This window comes from Ailuropoda melanoleuca, chromosome 15, assembly GCF_002007445.2.
Source record: "Ailuropoda melanoleuca isolate Jingjing chromosome 15, ASM200744v2, whole genome shotgun sequence".
NCBI classification, from domain to species: Eukaryota; Metazoa; Chordata; class Mammalia; order Carnivora; family Ursidae; genus Ailuropoda; species Ailuropoda melanoleuca.
Genome location: NC_048232.1, coordinates 44118268 through 44128449, shown reverse-complemented (window position 1 = coordinate 44128449; position 10182 = coordinate 44118268). Strand labels below are relative to the sequence as shown.

General features: G+C 47.2%; 1 pseudogene; it reads right to left on the bottom strand.

Moving 5' to 3' along the window:
* Positions 1 to 7560: 7560 nt before the first annotated feature.
* Positions 7561 to 8351, bottom strand: LOC100481763 (annotated as a pseudogene).
* Positions 8352 to 10182: the final 1831 nt, after the last annotated feature.

Genomic DNA, 10182 nt, shown 5'->3' with positions numbered 1-10182 from the left:
CCTTGCAGTTAGTTCAGTTGGTCTTTGAATTACTGGGGACTGTTTCTGCTCCAAATACCGGAAACCAGCTCAGACCAGTTTTAAAACAAAACATCTCAAATGTGGATTAATAGACTCACACGGTCAAAGTGCGGGATGTCAGGATTGGCTCTGGCCCCTGGGTGATAGTGTCCAGCCAGTTTTCTTGTTTTCTCTCTCTAATTCAGATTTTCTTTGTGTGTTGACTTCATTTGTTCCTCAATGTCGCAAGTGATGCAGGCTGGAGAGAAGACCCTGATATGGAGTTTAATGCTCAGGATGTTTATTAAGGTGTACCTCGGGATTAATACGTAGGGAAGGGAAAAGCAGGATACAGGATTGGGCAGAGGGAAAAATCACGGTGTGGTGGGGACCCAGTGCCAGCCTCAGCTGACCTCATAAGCAACAGTGGAGTTTGAATGGCCCGTCAGAATTGTCCCACATCGGATTGAGATGGCCTGACTCCTGGGTCACTCAGTCTTTGGAGGTGGGCTGCCCAGGGAAGGGAGTGACCTTGAGCAAGGAGATTCACTGTAGCTGAGACAATTCCTGAAGGCTGACATTCAAAGCTGTGTGCCAACAACACTCCCCACAGTGGGGGCAAGTCCTTCAGTGAAGGGGAACCTTGGCCAGGCATCCAGTGGGGGATGGGACTGTCAGCCATTCTGCGGTGACATTCTTACAGCTTTCCATCTAAGGAAAGAGAAAAAGATCTTCCCTGAACTCCAAAAAATTCTAGAGAAGGACTCTGGTCTACCTTGAATCAAATGCCTACTCGTTGGGCCAATCATTTGGCCAGGGGGTGAGTACTGTGATGGGCACATTCTTGGTCGTGCCCACTCTTGTGGGCAGCTGGGTGTTCAGCAGAGGACTGGGGTTGGCAAAACCCCCTAGAATCAGGGACAGCATTTCCCCAACAGAAGAGGTGGTGGTGCTGTAACCCCAAGAGGAGGAAGGGAGTGTCTTATGTGGACTGAAGCAACAACTGCTACAAATTTTCCCTTTTTCCCTTTATCGATTCTCAGTTCAGTCTTTCAACGTTGACTGCCCCTGATGATACTGGCAGCTGTATCTTTCACTCGGCCGGAAACTGGAGAAGGGCACGCAGCTATCTACTTAGGGTGAATTAAAGTCAGCTGGCCCCTCCAGGCCCCCAGGAGTAAAGGATCAGTCATCAGCCAGCTTCTGACCTCAACCTAGCCCCAGAACAGAGACTCCTAGTTAGTGCCCAGCTTTGGCAGAGTGTTCCCCCTCCCCCCAGTCAACCAACGAGAACGTGGTCAGTCAGGAATTTCAGTCTGTCTTGCCCCTAGAGCTTTAAGTCAGCTTGATACACACTCCGAACACCTGCCAGCTCACCAAGGTAAGGTGCAAAAATCCTCCTATCTTAATGGAATATCATCTCAGATCCTCTTCATCAGCTCCTGGACAGCTTCCTCTTCATACTCATCCCTGTCCCACTCCCGACTTTTGCCTTTATCTTGTGATCCTCTTGCTTTCCTTGACTTTGGTGTTTGCTTTGGATCTTTCAGATGCTGACTTTTGGCTCCTCCTCCCTTGGATTCATTGCCCAAACCCGTCCTTGTCAATCCCATGATCCCCACTGACTTGACAGCCTGTTCCCTTGGCGGGGGGGGGGGGGGGGGGGGGGNTGGGGGGGGTTGACACAAAGGGTCAGATTATGCTGCACTCTGTAAATCTATGTGGTTTTAAGTTCTTTGAAAACACCCCAAATGGAAAAGCACACAGTGATTAAAAAATAGAGTCCTGCAAATAGGAAAAGCCAGAAATCTGCCAAGAGATAGAGGAATGGTTATGTGATGGACTTGCCCTGATCCAGGGTCTGACCTTGCAGGTGACTGTATGTGATCTTGTCAGTTGGTTATAGTTAGACATGGTGCCTTATACTACTGAAACTTTACAAAGATGGAAAGTTATTAATAAGAATGATCATCTATTATTTTACAGAGGAAATGTAACTTCAGAAGGGACTAGATACTTGAGCCTTCTTGCCAGCACATTCTCTCCTTTATGGCAAGTTCCAATTTTGACTACTTTTATAATGTAATAAGGAAAAAGGCAACCCAATATGGCCTTGATTTCAGGAATCTTCAGAGGAACCGGGTTGACGTGGGTGAACTGAACTATTGGGTGGCAGGCAGTGCCACCTTGTGGTAGCTCCCGGTGTCCGCTGGCCCGCGGAGCCCGGAAGGGGCAAGTTCGGTGGGAGATGATGGCTTGAGGGTCTTTGTTATCTATGAAAGCGTAGTTGGTGTGACACACACGGGAGAGGCAAGAACTGCCTCTGCTCTTTGTGTTGTGCTGGCCTCAGAACCATTTTGTCTCTCTGAGCTGCATATCTCTGAGCAATTAATGTAATGTGTTTACATCTCAGAGGGGAAGTTTGTTTTCAAGCACTTGGGGGGACAGTTTACTACTGTCTCCCCTGTGTATAGACCATGTGGCTTGTGCTCTTACAAAGGTCTGGGGAGTGGGGCCCGGCCAGCACTCTTGTGATGCTATTAGAGGCTGTACCCGGCGGAGCCCCCTTTACTCCCGGGTCTCTTGAATAATCCATGTGCTTCTGCTCTGCCATCTTCTGTCCCCCATCTACCTCCAGGGACTGCCAGAGACCTGCTTCTCTCTAGGAGAGATTTCCAGTTCTTGTTTCCTTTGCTTCGTTTTGGATATTTGAATCACCTGGCTTATCCTCATCGTGATTTTTCAACAGGTGCCTAGCTTCCTGCTGCAGGTCTGCATATGGCCCATGCTTGGGGATCCAGTTTCTGTTCAAAACTTGAGTGGCAGGTCTAAACTGGACTGAATCTTTTTGCATGTGTTTGGTCTTTGATCTTCTGTCACAGGAAGGGTGCCCGGCTCTGACCTCCTCTGTGTCCTTGCTTGCTCCTTTCTAGCTCCCTCCCCCCTCCCCCCACCCTGTCCAGGTACTCTGTAGGGCCAGTGCTCCAAGTGGAGGGCCCCAAAGTCTTGCTTAAAAAAAACTGCCCTTCTAGCCAGTCTGACCTAGAATCCCTGTTATTTATTTATTTATTTATTTATTTAAAGATTCTATTTATTTATTTGAGAGAGAAAACACACACAAGCACACAGCGGGGTGGGGGCAGGGCGACTGGATCTCAGGACCCAGGGATCCATGACCTGAGCTGAAGGCAGACACTTAATCAACTGAGCCACCCAGGCGCCCCTAGAATCCCTGTTTAGATGCAGCCTCCTCCCGCAGCATAATTCTCCAGCACTGTATTTAGTGTTATAGTTGAGGTCAAATACATTTTCCTGTCACAGTCAAACAGTACACGAAAGTGCCATTCTTCCAAGAATCATTAGGGGATGTAATGTAATGTACTTAATTTATTCTTTAGTTTAATAGTTTTGCTTTTATTAAATAACGATGAACAAGATAAATGAGGAAGAAGATAAATGACGAATATGGTGCATTGGGGGCATTGTACAGGAATATTAGGGGAAAATTAAGCTGAGAGTTTTAATACATTCAATTTCTACATTAATTTGTCAATTCTATCCATCGAGCACTTTTGCATGCTCTATTTAATTTCCATAAATGTATTCTGCAGTGTAGGAAACCTGGACAGAGGGTCTCCTGCATTATGTGACTTCTCTAGTGTAAACCTTATCAATTCCCCTCCAGTTCTATGCCTCAGCAATCCCTAATGCCAAGTCAAATATGCTGTGCTCTTTCCTACTTCTGATTCTTCTCTCATTGTGCCTGAAATAGTGCCTGTTCTCATTCCAACCTCTAACTGTTGATCTAGTCGTTTCTACCAATCCTTTACATTTCCATCCAGCAAGGTGGAAAAACGTCCCTAAACCTTATGTCCAGGTAAAGTACCCCCCTTATGTGCTCTAGTAACCAGAGCTTCCCAGGGTGCCCACCTAAAAGTGTGCTCAAACAGCACTGGAAACTCAACTCCTACATACCTGGGGAGATGGAAACTGGTTTCGGGTCTACCGTAGTAAACAACACTTTTGAGTGGAACACTTTAATTTTTTAATTTTTTAATTTTTATTTTGTAAGATTTTATTTCTTTATTTTGAGAGAGAGGGGGAGAGAGTGAGTGAACGAGAGAGAGCGCGAACAGGAGGAGAGGGGCAGAGGCAGAGGGAGAAGCAGACTCCCTGCTGAGCAGGGAGACAGATGTGGGACTCGATCCCAGGACCCTGGGAGCATGACCTGAGCTGAAGGCAGACGCTTAACCGACTGAGCCACCCAGGCGCCCCAGAGAGTGAGAATCTTAAACTCCCCGCTGAGCATGGAGCCAGGGGTGGGGCTCCATACCAGGACCCTGAGATCTCAACCTGCGCCGAAATGAAGAGTCAGCCGCTCAACCGACTGAGCTACCCAGACGCCCCATTATTATATTATTCTTTTAATAAACCATTTAAAAATCAACTTTTCCCTATCCCTCACTGAATACATGTAAAGTAATGTCAAGCTAAGAGCCTCTCAGGAAGCACCCGTCTTGTTCTTGCCGTGCCGTGGCATTTTGTACTGCTGATGACACAGGACGGTATGTGAATTGTCTGTCAACTTCTTTGTCTGTCTCTCTCCCAGTGGACTGTGAACTCTGAAGGGCAGGGGTCACTGATTCTTCGCTGCTGTCTGCCAGGCCCAGGTGCAATGCTAACAATTGCTGCTCAATCAGTATTTGTTGAATGGGTAGGTGGCTGGCTGGGCATAGCGTAGGGTGATGTCCTCAAAGCAGCCAGCTAAGCGGTGCCGAAAGTCCAGCCCCTAGGTTTCTGTCATTGACTTCTCTCATCCTTCTTCCTCCTAACAAAATCTCAAGGGGCTGCTTAAGTAACAGGTCGCATAGGGCATATCTCCAATGGCAAACCTCATCCATAGCTCTCGGCCCCTAAGGAAGAGCTCGCTGGGAGGTTCCTGGAGACTTGGGTCCCCCTGCTGGGTGATTTTGGAGAGAAAGGGTAGAGGTGCTTTCATTTATTCATGATCTGCCATGTGCTTAGGACCATGCTAGGTACTTGCACGTATAATGTTCTCACCTCGTTCTTACAACCATACTGTAAGGTAGGTATTATTATACCCACGTATACAGATGGGAAAAATGGAGCTCCGGAGCAATGACGGACCTTGACCAACTTACAGGCAGCAAGACGTGGCGCCCAGGCTTCCTCTAGGGCTGTCTGGCACCGATGCCCAAGCACGCTCTTTCTACCACGTACTCCATGCTCAGAGACAGAATGCTGTGACCTGAAAGGAACTCTAGAGGTTGTCCATGTAATGCAACTTTTGCAATTAAAATAATTTTCTAAAAAAAAAAAAAAAGAATTTTGGATATTCCTCTTGCCAAATAGGATTCTGCAAATCATGATTTTGCCAAGACAAACAAAGAATGCTCAGTTACCCTTTAAGTCTATAATTGAGCAACTCTTAAACTTAGCCAGGAACATTTTTGGCCCCAGTGGATGAGTGAGGCAACCTGCCCTGCCACTCTGCACACCTAGGGCATGCATTCTGGCTCCGCTTTCCATAACTTAGGGATGAGTTTTGTTTGTCTCCAAGGATAACTCACTGACCGGCTCCACCAGTCTTCAGTGCTGCTACCCGAATCATCTCAGTGACTCCTAACTGGGACCCTAGGGAGGATGTACTATAAGTAACCCCATTTGATCTTCAGGAAAACAATAACTTCCTCACAGAGACTCTGACTGGTGAACCTGGTTTGGGATCCCGATCAGTGGGAATCCAGAATCCGTGTTTTTACCACACCTTGATGAGCTTGCCCTGCAGGCCAGGCTGCAGTCAAGGTGTGAGGAACCAGCCCCCCTGAGCTCCAAACAGCTTACATTATCGCCTCCCGCGGGGCAGCATTTCCTGTTGTCTTGAGACCGGGCGGGCGGGCGGTAGAGCTGCAACTAGCAGGCACATCTCCAGAATCACAAATCCCTTTCATAATTAGAAAAGATTTCCTTTGTCTGGATTTTTTTGTAAGACACTTTCCTTGGAAAGACTCCTTTTGTTGAGCAAAGGCAGAGAATTCTTTCTGTTTTCAATATGGGCTCTTGGGGGGAGAAAAGAAAAGCTGTTACCAAGTGGTTCGAGTGTAGGAGCAGAATGGTTGAGGTTGAAGCCATTTTTGGGAGTTCTCAGTGAACAAGATCTATTTGACGAGATTTATGTCCTGCCTAGAACTTCGCAACAAATGAACACTGTTCATCTGTTCTTAAATTATGAGGATTTATTTCTTAGGTAACACAAATATAAACAGACAGTAGAAAACACCCTCAGGACTGAACTAGAGGGGTAGAGGTATGTGCAAACAGCTGCCGGAGAAATTTCTTGAAATTCTGTTTATGATCACCTCCTTCTGGGAGATGCGCAAAGGAAAGCAGATGTCAGCCAGTGGGATATTTTACAGAGGATTGTTTATGATTATGTCACCCTGAGTAGAAGGAATGTAAAAGAGGCACTTGATGTTCCTTTGGAAGGTGGGGTGAGGGGGGCTAATCTGGCCTTGGGGAGCAAAATTGGACCACACAGACTACTGAGCCAAGACCAATTAGAGGAGGGGGCTTAGTGAGAAACTGGCCCTGCTCATATGGATCTGACGGGGTATGCGTGTGTGTGTGTGTGTGTGTGTGTGTGTGTGTGTGTGCGCATGCATTAGTGCACTAAGTCCTAAGCAAAGACTCTCCCCTTTGGAGGCAGGTGTTCTGCAGTGACATCTACCAAGGTCTGACTTGACCCTTTACAATTTCCCAAGAAATTGTAGAAAAAGCAACCAAGAATAGGGACTCTATCTGTGACCCCCTAAAAGGGTCACTAATAGCACATCTATCCCAAGGAAGAATACCCAGGCGGGAGGGGCATCCTTGTAGCCAAAGGTCACAGAACGTGTATGAGGGGAGGGGTTGTGAGTGAACAGGCATGGTGCCAAACGCTTCCTATGACACCTCTGAGCCTGTCACTTTTCTCTTTTTAAACAGCCTTGTACTTGATTAGATCTTACTACGTGGGTGGGCTGAGGAGGATTTTTTGTTATCTATTTCCTTCTGCAAAAACATCTCCAGCTAACTCAGAGATGCCATCGGCCCTGTAGCACTAGACAAGTCAGGAGACTGCCCGCTTTCTGCCATGGCTACTAACGAGCTATGTGACCTTGAGCAAGTCGCTTCAACTCTGGGCTTCAGATGTGTTATCAGTGAAAGGAGTAGACTGGTAAAAAGATGATTTCTAAGGTCCTTGTCAAGGCTAAAATTCACAGGGCCAACTTTCCTATAAAATTCAAGTCTTTTGTGTCTGTTCATATGTTGTGTTGTGTTTTTTTTCCATTTAAAATCACTTTCTTTAATATACCGGAAACACATGAGACACAAAGAAAGCCCAAGAAAATGTTCAGTCCCTGAGTTGGTGGTTTGGGGTGGGGTGAGGGGGCGGTGGGCAAAGACATCAAGCCTTCTAGTCTCCCAGGGAAAGAAGGGGTTGAGAGGACACAATATCTCTAGGCCCTTGGTGAACCCAGTGCCAAGGCTATGCACAGTCTAGTTCTCCACCAAGTTCGGAAAGGGCTGATTTTCCTAGTCCTGGTCCTGGTCCTGGTCCTGCTCCCATACTCAGCCTCCACTTTTCAAAAGTCATCCAGTTCCCAGAATGGCCCCTTCCTTTCGTTCCCTAGCATTTTCCCTCAAGGGAGAAGGCCACCCCCCCCCACCGTCGTGGTGTCAGAGTTCTGGGGGAGTTGTCATCCTGTAGGATGGGGAGGGGAGAGTTCCCTGGTCCCTTGCTGTTCACTTGCCATCAATTAGGCTTGGAACCTGACGATCAGGGAGTCTCAGGGTCTCTCAAGGGCTAGTCCAAGCCCTAGCTGGCCAAGGGGTTTCTGAGGGCTGTCCTGCTTCCTCCTTTAATACCTGCTTGGAGGGGAGCTCACTCTGGCTGGGGGGCATCTGGTCCTTAAGGGAAAACTGGATGCCCAGAGGCAAGTTCAGTTCAGAAGGTGAAGTTGCCTGTAGGGACAAAACAGGCTCTGGGGGCTTCGGCCTCAAATACTTCACCCAGCAGTTTCACCAGTCAGCTTGAGGGCTCTCCGCTGCTGGTCTTCATAGGTGTCCTTGCAATGCCAAGGGTAGGAGAGTGGGGATCTGAGTCTTGGGCCTCATTAGGACCCTCCAGCTGCTCCCCTGCTGGTTGGCTTGGCTGTGGAGAGCTCTCCAGCTGGGTGGGAGCACACAGAATGCTGGCCAGGTGAACGGGGATGCGCCACTCGAGCCAGAAGCTTGTTTTCTGGCAGAGGCCACACAGGAGTGACTGGGACGTGCTTGGTTGAGCCCATCTGAACCAGGAGGACTCAGGTGGAGCAGGGCCCAGCCTGGGGTGAGGAGGGGTTGCTGGGCCCCCATTCCTCTTCTGGGTGCACAGCAGCTCGAGCTTCAGCTCCCAACACTGAGTTTCAAAACCTTGAATGTTGTATTTCAGTGTCCCCAAATGAAACTTGGTAAAGGATTAGTGATTGGGTTGTGGTGGAAAATATGGGCCTGCAATGGATGGTTTCAGCCTGGAAGATTTCCCCACCTCCTTTCACGGTGCCTAGCAATAAGGAAGTTTCTACATTCTGTAAGCTGAGCTTTGACAAGTCTACACCTACCTTCTTAAAAGAAACATTTGTGGAGGATTCCTGAGATTATTCCTTCATGATCACTTTATTCCTTTTAAATGCAACCTTTATTAAGTAGTCTCATTGCCTTGGATCCTCATTTAGAGCTTACTGCATTTTAAGGAAATATGATACTGAGTGAAACCTAACCCTGTATGATCACTCATCTCACGTCATCATAACTTACCTGTTTTCCAAACCGCCTTGCCAGCTCAGTGGTGCACCCTTGAAGGTAGAAATCGTGTTTTATTTATTTTTCCATTCCCTACTGCTGAGTTTAGCCTTCTGACTCAAGAGTTACTTTTTGAATGAAAGGTAATTAATTCATCACGGTCAACCCAGGAGTTACAACTGGGATTTGGCGCACTACCTTCGTGCACTGTTAAGAAGGGCGAGTGGTGTGGGATTCATGAGGTTCACCTGAAGGCCTTCTCGGGCTCCTCGTCCCTCCTCATTCACAGTCTGTGGCAATGGGATGGTTCTATTTCAAAAAGGGTAGCCCCAGATGATTGTAATAGGCACATTTCCCATCTTCCTGAGGGAAAAAGAAACACACAAAAGTTGCGCATTTCCCAGGTGTCCCTACTGAGGGTTCTGGGCTCTCTGGCTCCTAGGCTGCTGGAAGACACTGTAGCCAAATTATGGAAGCAGCCCAAGCGTCCATTGATGGATGGATAAAGCAGATGTAGTGTATGTACAGTGGGATACTGCTCAGTCATAACCAAGAACGAGCTCTTCGCAACGATGTGGATGGAGCTAGAGAGTATTATGCTAAGTAAAATAAGTCAGTCAAAGAAAGACAAATACTGGATGATTTCACGCATATGTGGAATTTATTGAGCAAAGGGAACCGACTGAGCAAAGGGAAAAAAGAGAGAGAAGCAAACCAAGAAACAGACTCTTCAATGTAGAGAACAGAGGGTTACCAGAGAGGAGGCCAGTGGGGGGAGGGGGGTGAAATAGGTGATGGGGGTTAAGGAGTGCACTTGTTGTGATGAATGTCGTATGGAAGTGTCGAATCATTGTATTGTAGACTTGAAACTAATATTACTCTGTATATTAGTTAACTGGAATTAAAATAAAAACTTAAAAAAAAGAGAGATGCAGGGTGGTACAATGCGTTGGGGAGGAGTGGAGACAGCCTCTTTCCCACTGTATGTCGGAGCAGAGAGAGGGAACATAATATGCCCTTCTCTGAGTGCCTGCTCCCCTCTCAACGGTCAAGGAAACTGGACACATCCAACCGAAGTCTCACGCACCAGGAATGAGCATGTTTTCAAGGTCAGTTTGTTGATGCAGCCGACACAGACATACTAAGAAAAAGGGGAGTAGAGAACGATTTCATAAAAATAAGTCCTACCCACCTGCCTTTCAAGCATCAAATAATATAGAGCTGTTCACAAAGAAACCTTGCTAAAAGAAGGAAATTTCAAATATTTGGAAATATTAAACCAAAGCAATGAAATGGCATGAAGTAGAAACGTTTGGATTAAGCGTTAATTGGAAACAA